Genomic DNA, 12,014 nt, shown 5'->3' on the forward strand with positions numbered 1-12,014 from the left:
GTTGTGTATTGCACAACATATGTGTGCGCAACAGTGCCCCATGGATCCCGGTGCCAGATGCACCGGACAATGATGAGGTAGATGAGGCAGTTGGACCACACCCCACTGCGCTGCTTATCGCTTATATTGTTATCGCTGTTGGGCCCATCATAACTATTTTCACGTTGCGGTTTCCTTTCTTATCGGCGTCCAGGTGGGCTTATCGCGGACATCTGACACGTTATCAGGATGCTATCGCCTGTTGCTGGGGTGTTGGGAATACTCCGTTAACACGGCGTTGGTTTCCCACGATGGATGGTGTTAGGTGCAAGTGCGCTCACCTAGGTTGGCGATGTTTATCGTCCTTTTTTGTGAATATCCTCCATAGTGTTTGTATATCAACAAACACAGATTAGACTAATAACTAAGTATATCATCGGTATTGTTCAAGCTAAAGGTTATTATCTAGATTACGATTATAGCCACTGTGCATTTATGTGCCACTGGGGTCCACAGTATTTGAAGGGGGTTGGAGGAGGGGGATTAAGAATAAACATGAGGAGGCTCAAATCCGGGCTGTGTGCAGGCAAGGAATAAGTGGTCTAATTGCATTAGGAATAAGAAAAACCTCATGTTGATAGGGATCAGGGTCCCCCTAAGTGGAAGCCCAGAGGGTCCATTGCAGAAAAGCCCTGGCAGAAGAGTGGATATTACCCTGCGGTGGTGCATATTCCCCACTTTTCTCAGTAAACTTTTTGTTTTGGTTGCCGTTGGTCCAGTGATAGGAAAATGTGCTTAAACAATTTTCCAAAGCACCATCCCTCAGGAAATGTGCTGGCATGTGATGTTTCCTTTCAGATTTTCTATAGATCCTTCTGCCACACACTTTGCACAGTCCATATAAAACCTGATACATTTGAGGCAGTTGATACAGTTTTACCATTTGTCCATCCCATTTGGATTCTGAGTTACAGATTAAAGATCATTAATTTGAGATATGTTTGGCACAGAAAATGATAAAAGAGATTGAAGTCTTTATAAGTATTGACAGAATCCTGCCCGAAAAGGTCTGTGTCTTTTCATTTACCTTATCACTCTTGTCCAAAAGGTCTGGATGAGGAGGAGAATCAAACTCTTCTACACCTTAAAAAAAAAGAGGTGGACACTCCATCGTCTAATATACTATCTGCTAAACAACATCCTGCTTGCATTACTTTAGCCATTCTATCAATGCCAAGTACACTGTCAATGCACAATTGACTTTCATTATCCTGTTTGGTTAACTTTCTTCTCCCTTAGCAATGTCTAAATGGGGTCCCACAACAGCTGTTTCATTAACAAGAGTCTGCACTCAATGCATTTAAAGGAAACCTCAACTATTCTTTTTGTAGGACTTAACATTCACTCCAAATATGGATAGAGTGGTTGTATTCTTTTTAACATATGAATATGTTTTTAAAAGGACTAGGTTTAGAGTTTAGGAGGCAGATTTCTCTGACACAAATTTGATGGGTGTCCCATCCACCTTATTACATCTGCATTATATCCTACAGCAATTTTTATAAGACAGACAGGATGCTCATCCTCTTTGTGGCAGAGTATCACATCGGCCAAACTCCAGGAGGTCTCAAGTAACTAATGTGGTATTTTGTGGATTTATCTCACAATAAAGAGCTTCACACGGATTGTGATGACACAAAGGAACTAGTTGAGTGAATGACTCAAGGACTCTCTGCTCTGGGGATGTGGTAGTTATTGTACTTTATGCCATAACACATTCATACAGCAGTGACCACAGAGTTCTTCTCGAATACCAAAACAACAAAGTTTAAAGTTTTTCACAAACATTTTATTCTTATTTGAAAGTGAGATCCTTCACAGGTATCTAATTTTGTAATCAGCTCACCATAATGACTGACATCTTAATTACCATCTTTGGTCGTACTCAGTAAAGTTAAAAAAAATGTGCATTGTAAGCCTTTCTTGGGCTACTAATATATCTCTAGCTAAGTCTAGGTAAGCTTTTCATTAGGTAGATGAACAATCTGTGACACTTCTCTACTAGCTTACTCCTAACATTAATTCTATGTCTAATCACGTGTATAGCGTCTGCCATCTCTGATACAACACCTATAGGCGAGTGATATTCAGTAATCGAAAACAAAAATTGCCTCGCGGTGCAGAGAACATTTTACTGTTTCTTTTTCAGTTGGTACCTCCCACAAGAAATAATACAAACAGGAAATGGAACATTTACACATTATCTGGTAGAGGTTAACATTTTTCAGCAGACTGAGCAGTCTGTCTGGTGCTTTCTTCAGGTACAAACTCACTTCCCACATTACTTTGGCAAACCTCTCAAATAGAGGGCTTTGCAAAAGAGGGTAACAGCAACACCATTGATGGCAGACCCTGCACTTATATCTGAAAATGTGATCATACGACTTACAACACCACATGACTGCATACTCAAGCGCGTGGCTTTATCATCAAAAGAGCAAAGTTAAACACTCACATTGGATAACACTCACTGGATAATGGACAATAATTAGCAGAAGGCATCAAACCAATACACACAATACACAATAACGTTGTGATTGAACATATTCCCATAAAAAATCATCAGGTAGGATATCCACATGACAATCTTGATGTATAGTAATTATATTGTCCACATTGTCCTTTAAGTTTACCATGTCCTTTATGTTTCTCCTGTATATGTTTAAATGACAGAAATTGGTTTTATAAGCACAATACCGATGGCATGAAAGGCTAACCAACATGCTGCTTTTCAAGGCAATGGTGTCCAAAGGATCCATGTCCACACTGATCTTTAAGTTTATCTTGTATATGTTTGAAATACAACATTTTGATTTAACAGCACAAATACTGATTACATGAATGGCTCACCAGGTTGCTGTGTTTCAAGGCAGTGGTGTCCAAGGGTTCTACATTTCTTTGCAGTTCTAAGAGTGTCCTATAGCACCCCTATGCAAGTCTTGGTTTTAAATGTGTGATAGAGAGGTAGTGCTAAAATTAGAAGCATATCCAGACCACAGACACCTAAGTCAGCCTGAACAAGCCTCTTGAAGTGTTTTAAAAGTAGAGGTTTCAAACCTGATGTGACCCAGTACAGGAACAAAGCTATTTGAGATAGGGACAGAGAATAGTTTATAACACCAATATCCATTAAGACCTACAGATTCTTGCCTATTGGAAGATGTTTTTAAAATTTCAAACATGTACAGTCAATTGGTCAATTTTGTTCCCTGGCCATTGAGGACCATATTTTAAAAAAGCAGTGATGGCTGAGTGATCTTTAATCAGTTAAATGTATAGAGAATAGTTCTACTGCACAGATCCCCATGTCACATAAGTAGATTGTGGCTATGGACTTGGAACATGGGGCCACATATATGACTGTCACGTTTTGCCACTGGCAGCTTGCGACTTTTGGTGAATCACAATTTACGAGTCGCAAAACCTGATGTAGAACAGTTTCTCAGACGCTGTTTGCTATTCCCAAAAGGGTCGAAAGGGACCTGCCTAATTCATATTCATGAGGAAGGTCGCAATGTGCAACCCAGTGGGAATGGCCAGCACTCACAGGGATCGTGGCCTGCTGGGTCAGCAGACCACCATGTCTGTGACTGCTTTTCATATAATGCAGCCCGTTTTAATTAAAGAAAAATGGGATGCATTTCAAAAATAATAAATGAAAAGTTTTCTTTTTATTTCTCCAGTGGGGAGTGGTGTGTAGGACCATTGCCTGCTTTGAAAACATATTTGTGCATGCATTCACAAATAGGAAGGGTTCCCTTGAGGTATTTTGGTGATAATCTGCAAACCAGTGTGACTAGCTATTAGGAAGGGATGCCTTTTACATGACCCTTCCTAAACATGGCTTGCAATCCCTATTTTGCGAGTTGGTATTAGGTTACTGACTTGCAAAATTGGGTTGGTACATAGGAAAATGCATTTTACTGGTCAAAAAGAGCCTGATAAGCCATATGCGACCGGTAAAATGCATCTTACATCTGACCCATGGACTGTAGGGCCAAACTATGTTGATGTGTTATATTAAAAATAATGTATTGATTTATTCACTACACATTTTAAGATGGTTTCATGAGTGATAAGGACGTGCAGGGATATATAATAATTTAAATACTATTGGAGGAGTAATGCTGGCCTCCTGATTCAGTGAATGTGTGCGATTACAGTCAAATCACAGCATTTAGGAATACTTCAGCATACATCATCATAAATCTTTATTCAAATAACTGCCATCAAAGCACATAAAAATTAAAATATATATAATATATATATATATAATATTAAACATTAAAAAAACAGATTGCAACAAAATACCTAAAATACAATAAATAATGACACATTAAACACGAGGTTCACTGTTAATCATGGAATCCCTTTGAAATGATTGCTACCCCTATCACAATTGACTCATAGCTTTAAAACAAGGATGATCCAAGACACAACCATCAGGAGGCTAACTTTTTTGCCTGACCTGCACAACGACTTCCAAATTAACAATCTAATATACCGAAGTAAAGTATCCCTTTCTGCATGGTCATTGTAGATTTTTTGCCTTTTGCTGGACCATATTCCTGTTGTTTTTGAGACTCTGTGCACTTTGACACTGCTATCCAGTACCACAATTCTTGTGCTCTGACACTAAATGGTATTGGGAAAATGTGTTTAACTCACTTTTCCTATTTATAATCCCTGTAAAATGATAGTACATGGCATATCAAATACAACAATGGTATGGGAATTACAGGTCATGTGGGGTGCAGTATATAAGTATACCACCCACGTATAAGGCAACACTGTGGGACTGGCCAGAGCCCCACTGTACTCTCATTGACGTGCCGTTTAATGCATGTACCTGTGTGGATATTTGCACATTTTTTACAGTTGCCATGCAATTGTGTTTGGTGTTCTCTATTTGTTTTCCAGAGTGAGTGTGTCCATCTTTATATGCTGTGTATGCTCATGTATGTACAACTATACGTGTCTCTATTGGTGTTTATACAGACATTGTAAATATGTATGGAAGCATGTAATTGCGTGAGTGTTATCTAGTGTATCACATGTACATTTGTATGTAAGTCATTATGTAAATATAGCTTCACTCATATGCATTGAAGAAAGTGACCCGCTTGGGGCCACCTGGTTCACCTCGGACCACCTCTCAGCCTTCCATAAAAAATGAAGAGTCAGAGGATTAGTGGAGAATATATCAATAATTGTTTTATTCAGATGCACTCAGAGTGGAGCCCCATCTGAACAGTCTTGAAGAGTGGTACAGAGGGAACCAAAGGCAAAACAATACATTATGTACATTTCACACACAGGCGAAGAAACTCCCACAGTGGAATTTTCCAGGCAGATGCAGCTAAACAGTGAAATACAAAAAAATTGTTTCAGCTGTTTCTGCAAAAAAACAATCTTCTGTTCATCAAAAGAGACTGTCAGAGGCCACTGCAACTCAGCATTGTCCCTCGTATAGTTGTGTCATAATGTACTAAACATCATAGGGCCAAGACCATGTTTCACATACATATCAAAATTAGGGCTATCTTGAATAGGCGCAGGCAGAACTTCTTCCAACCGGGCATCTGCAGAACAACAACGACAACACAAACTCCAAATTTTGCTTATACCGGGCATTGTAAAGGAGAAACAAAATCATTATTTTTACCTGGCAAAGTGTATGCAAACACTTTTCATCAAGACAGTCCTTAGACCATAACAAGCTCACGCCACAATGGTACCATATCCACATAGAACCAAAACAGACTCATCTGATAACAGAAGTACAAACGAACCCGTTCTCCACTTCGACTCTTCAGACAAAACAGTCAGATCATGGGTTTTGCCATTCAGGACTCCAGTTGGGTTGGCCACTGGGTGAGGCACCCTCCGCTGGGACAAAGGTTGCAGCTGTGAGTAACAGAAAATCTTCTTGCAGGGATCCCTGAGCTGTCTGTCCAACCTGATGATGTCCTTGTCCTCCCCTCCGTCCATGGAAAGGGGATGGGTCAACAACACGAAGGAGTCCCTGGTCAGGCACCAACTGAAGGAAGTGACCCACTTGGGAAAACCCGGGTCACCTGGGACCACCTCTCAGCCTTCCATACCAAATGAAGAGTCGGAGGAACAGTGGAGAATATACCAATAATTTTTATATTCAGATTCACGCAGAGTAGAGCTCCGTCTGCACAGTCTCAAAGAGTGGTACAGAGGGAACTAAAGGTCAGCAAGCAAAACAATACATTATGTAAATTTCATACCCGGGAAAAGACACACCAACAGTGGAATTTTCCAGGCAGATGCAGCTGTACAGTGAAATACAAAAAAAAGGTTTCAGTTCTCGTATCGTACACAACTGGTACAATCCAAGGTCGTTTCACCCTGTGCCCGCCACCAGACAAGTGGGAGAGGAACTCTATCTCGTGGGAAAGCTATGCACTGGCACTAACAGTTCATTATTGCAAAAACAAAACTCAACAGGAGCTTTTCTCAGAAACAGTAAAGGATTAGTTTTGATCATCATTCAAAATGGCGTATAAACAGAAAATGGTGCTGCGAATACTAACTTATCTAGGGCACTGCTCAAGCATTCACGGGTCTATTCTAACAGACCCTCCTTTGTGGATGAGCTAAAACATTTTCAACTAGAGCAAAGAAGAACACAATTGCAAGTGATAATAGAGTATCACATTAGGGTGCAGTTATGAGCACTTCATACCATCAACATCAGAAAGCGAAACAGCAAGGAGGGATGCATTCTCAAATATTCCCACATCAATATTCATCTAAACATCAACATCTTTCTGAAGCATCATAGCGAAATTTGTGTCATGAATTGATATTTTCTTTTTGGGTGCGAAAACAGTGGTACAATAGGAATAACGAAAGGGCAGATACTGAACGAGGACAGAGCAGAGCATCAATACCACAATAAGATAAATCACTTTTTTAGGAATCCAGCCCCAGCTGCCGATAAGGGACCAACTGCAATTCCCACTTTCCATTCCCTTGACATTTTCAAGTGTGTTTAGTAAATATCTTTTCGATGTTCTTGATCACTGACCACACACTGATCACCAACTACTGCACATACAATACCACTCTTGGCTAGAATACAATCTATGCATATCTAGTCTGTTCCAAAACTTATCTACATACTCTCCAACTGAGTGGTGATGTCACGCAAAGCTGCCACTGTAGTATTAGATAGAATTTGCAGCTTGCATCCAAAGTATTCTTTAGCCTTCTCAACTGTATTTTCAAACATGCTAACCTCAGTAACCCACCTAGCCGGACGTGCAACAACATTCTTTTCATTTTACTTTGGGCCGTCTCCTTGGCTACCTTATCTGCAAATGCATTTCTTCTTGCCACGTCGTCAGCAACCTTGCTGTGGGCGCTGCACTTGATTATTGCCAATTTCTTGGGGAGAGTTAAAGCAGAAAAAAGCCGCAATATAAGGTGCCCATGTTGGATTTTGGTACCATGAGAGGTAAGAAACGCTCTTTCTGCCCACAGTCACCCAAAGTTATGCACAACCCCGAATGCATACTGGCTGTCTGCATAGATATTGACAACCAACCCCTCACTCAATCCACAAGCTCGTATTAGAGCAACATGCTCTGCCACTTGAGCAGACTGATAAGGGACTTGTGATGTTTCCACCACCATGTGCAAAGTAGTAATAGCATAGGCTGCAGTAGTTGTGCCATCTGGTAATTTAAAACAGGAGCCATCAACATATAGTTCCCCTTGAGGGTCAGATAAGGGAATATCAGTCAGGTCTACCCGTCATTTTGTCTCTTTTTCTGTCCGTAAAATGCAGTCATGTTTGTCAACTGCATCATTCTCAGAAGGGAGGGGTAGTAACGTGGCTGGATTCAGAGTGGCACATCTTTTGATTGTAATATGTTTAGCAAACAATGTCAATTCATAACCAGTAAGACGTGTACTGGTGAGGTGCTGTGTCTTGGTCTTATTCAAAAGCGTATCCACAGCATGGGGTACCATAACTGTGAGGTCAGTATTAAGTACGAGTCCAGTCAATTGTCTGATTGACGTCGCCCCAGCCGTGACCGCTCACAGACAGCTTGGGAGGTCTCTTGCAACAGGGTCAAGCACAGCAGAAAATTATGCACAAGGTCTCTGTTTGTCCCCACATTTCTGTGTTGAGACAGAAAGTGAACAACCAGCCATCTCATGAACATAAAGCACAAACAGTTTCCTATAGTTAGATGTGCCAAGCATCGGAGCCAAGCAAAGCACGGTTTTTAATTGCTCAAAAGATTGCTGACATTCTGGCATCCAAGGCAAAGGCTCATGCACTGCTTTTGTTGTTAATGCAAGAAAAGACTTGATGAGTAAAAGAATAATTCGGGATCCACTAGTGAAAGTAGGAAGTAATTCCTATAAAAGCGCGCACATCTTTTTGAGTTTGTGGAATGGGCATTTTGATAATAGCACTGATGTGCTCAGGGGTCAACTACCTACCTTCCTTTGACAGTAGGTGACCTAAATAGGTAACTTCCTGTCGACAATACGGAAATTGCGAAAGAGAGCCCTTATGCCCATGATGTGCCAAATGCAACAACAATTTCACTGTAATGTCCTTGCAACCTTGTTGCAATTAACAGTTTATCGACACACTGCACCAATTAACAGTTCATCGACACACTGCACCAATAAATAACCTGGGAAAAGCGATAGTGAAACCAACTGACTTTTTAATGCTTGACTATAAATACTAGGACTCTCTGTATAGCCTTGAGGACCATAACAGAATCTAAAGCTTCTGCCAGCCAGTGTAAATCCAAACAAATACCTACTGTCTGGATGTATAGGAACACTGAAGAATGCCTTTTTCAAATCAATACCAGAAAATAATGAAGCAGTAGATGGGATCATTGTTAAAAGCGTACTAATATCAGGAACCACCGGAAATTGTGGATCTCCTATTTTATTAACCTCTCACAATTCAATCACAAAGCGATAGACATCATCATTAGCATCAGAGGAACCCGAGGGTGTCCTCTTAGGGACCGGAAGAATCGGACTATTGCAAATGTTGACAGACGTTTCTTCAACTACTCCCTTTCGTATCAAATCCAGAATAATCTGAAGAACGGCCTGTTCCCCTGCCTGCGGTATTTTATATTGAGGAATATGGGGCAAAATAGCATTATCTTTAACTTGTATAGAAACTGGTGGTATATGTAAGAGACCCACGTCTGTATCACCTGTGGCCCATAGTGTGGACGGTACATGAGCACACTCATCTGGATGGGGCGCATCCTGACACAAACACTGTCTAATACTCACATCCGGACCCATAGTAATATAGACACTATCGGAAGAACAATAAATAGTAGCATTCAACAAGTCCAAACCCATTAATTGTCACCACAATTAGATGGTAACATGAATGGAGACTCATCAGTGAAATGACCAACAGTAAGTGGAAGGGGGCGTGAAATAGGGCTGACAACCGGTACACAGGAAAAACGTACTGAAACATTATTTTGGCCAGACAAGGTCAACCCAGGGACCATAAGTTGAGAAACAGAACTTTTTGTTGCACCTGTGTCCACCACAAATTCCTTAGTTGAGCCTTGCAAATCCGCTGTGACATAAGGTCCATGCTGATCTATATGTATCTGAACTGGTCCCTCACCCTGTCTCTGGCTGTCCTAGCTACAAGACATACCTAGCCCCTGAGAGGAGTTGAGACACAGTCACAGATTGAGACCGGAATAACTGGCCATATTGTTTTTACGCTAGACGAGGTGAGACTAGGAATAGACTGTCTTACGTTTAACAAAGCCCCGGGACCAGATGGGATTCCACCTGACTTATTCCGTAGTAAACCAGAGGTATGGGCTCCGATCCTGGTAAGAGTAATAAATGCGTCAGTCGCAACAGAAATGCCTCCCTCGTGGTCCACGGCAACCATCGTCCCGATATTTAAAATAGGGGACAGGGACAGCCCACATTGTTACCACCCAATATCCTTTTTTGACGTAACTGCGAAGGTTCAGGGTAGAGTGATGATAAATAGGTTGTCTGACTGGGCAGAGACCCATGGTATTATAACGGATGTCCAATATGGGTTCCGCTCTGGCAAATCCACAGATGCACAATGTTTCAATCTTTACCTAATTAGCACAAAGTATACTGTAGCGAAAGGCGGGGCACTCGACTTCGCCTTTATGGACCTCAGCGCAGCATTTGACTGTGTGAATCGAACCAAATTATGGAAGCTCATGGGGTTATTAGGGGCGGATCATGCACTAATTAACGTACTTATGGTCTTACACTCCAACATCTCAGCCACAGTAAGATACACGCAAGAGGGGAAGACCACAGAATATTTTAGTTGCTCAAGTGGGGTCAGGCAGGGATGCATTTTAGCTCCTTTCTTATTCACACTATATATTAACGGTCTTGAATCGGCATTAACCGCATTACAAGCTGACTCCCCTAAAGTAGGTCTAAGGCCAGTTCCCGTCCTTCTTTACGCGGATGACGCAGTTCTCCTCACTCGCACGCCCAAGGCCTTGCAAATCCTATTATAAGAGTTTGTGGCATTCATGAATGACTTGGACCTGACACCCAACTTTACAAAATCCTATGTAATGGAATTGGGGAAAAGAAGCAGGAAGGTGAACCATTAGACAGCCGGTACACACACATTGGGGAAAGTACCGGCCTTCCCATATCTTGGCATCTTGTTTGATGAAAAACTGAACTTTAGACAGTTAGTAGAGAGTAAGTGTCTAGGCCTGGTAAAATCTACAGGAGTAATTACATCTTTTGCCTATAGGCTCGGCAAGTGGTCACCGGCGACAATTTTAAAACTGTATAATTCATTTTGTGGTTCCAAAACGTTAAGTGAAGTGTGGGGTTTCACCGGGATAGGTGAACTACAAAGTAAAGAAAATAGGTATTTCATGCGATTGCAGAGAGTCCCCCAAAGCAGCCCCTCTTTCATTATACATGAGGAGCTAGGAATTAAGCACATTTCGGACCTGGTGAAAGTGAAACCCCTTTTGTGCTGGGTGAATACTTGGACCAATGAGGAGACAGGCTTTAACAGACAAGTAATTCAAGACTGCCTGTCCTTGGATCACGTGTTAAAACGTCTGTGTCTAAAATATGTAAAAAATTCCCTGACCATGCTGGGCAGGGCAAACTTGTTCTCTTGCCCGGCCAAGGTGAGCCCACGGGACAAAGATCTCATTAAAAATCTGTTTTTTAAACTAATTGGGGCTCAAAGGGAGGAAATTGAACTAAAAAAGCCCTCGGTCAGGAACTATATTTTAGTTACGCCCACACAAAGTATAGAACCATATCTAGCTATTATAGCTAGTGCTCACAATAGATTTTTAATCATGCGGTTCAGATTGGACTTGTTACACCATTAACTGGGTGCCCGGGCAGGGTATACGGCACAACTAGAACAAAATGGGCCCTGTGGCTGCGACAATAAGTCTCCACAGGACACCCTTCATTTTGTCCTTTTGTGTCCGTATTACTCATTCCAGAGAAGTGTATCTCAAGGGGCTTTTGAGGAAACACAGGTTCAAGCAGGCCAGGGTGGTCTTACTGTTCCTAAAACTGTGGCCTGATGTCTATACATTATCATGTGTCACAAATATTTTAAGATCTGCCCTAAAGCTAAGAAATACGAGGGGCTCATAACAGGAGGAGACTTTTAATTATTTAGCCGATAAGTGGGGACAACAGCTGGTGCTCTTTTTTAGAGTTTTCTTGTTTTTTATAATATCTTAACATGTTTATTGTAGTGTTTTATAAGTTTGCTGTGCTCTGATTGGCCTGTAACATATATGATGATTAATGTACTGTAATGTTGTATTGCCGAGTGTGCATCTTTTATGGTCTCATTTGTCTATCTGCCGAATAAAAATTACTATTATTATTATTATTATTATAAGACATACCTGTCACATCATCAATTTCAT

This window comes from Triturus cristatus, chromosome 2_2 (genome assembly GCF_964204655.1).
Source record: "Triturus cristatus chromosome 2_2, aTriCri1.1, whole genome shotgun sequence".
Taxonomy (NCBI): domain Eukaryota; kingdom Metazoa; phylum Chordata; class Amphibia; order Caudata; family Salamandridae; genus Triturus; species Triturus cristatus.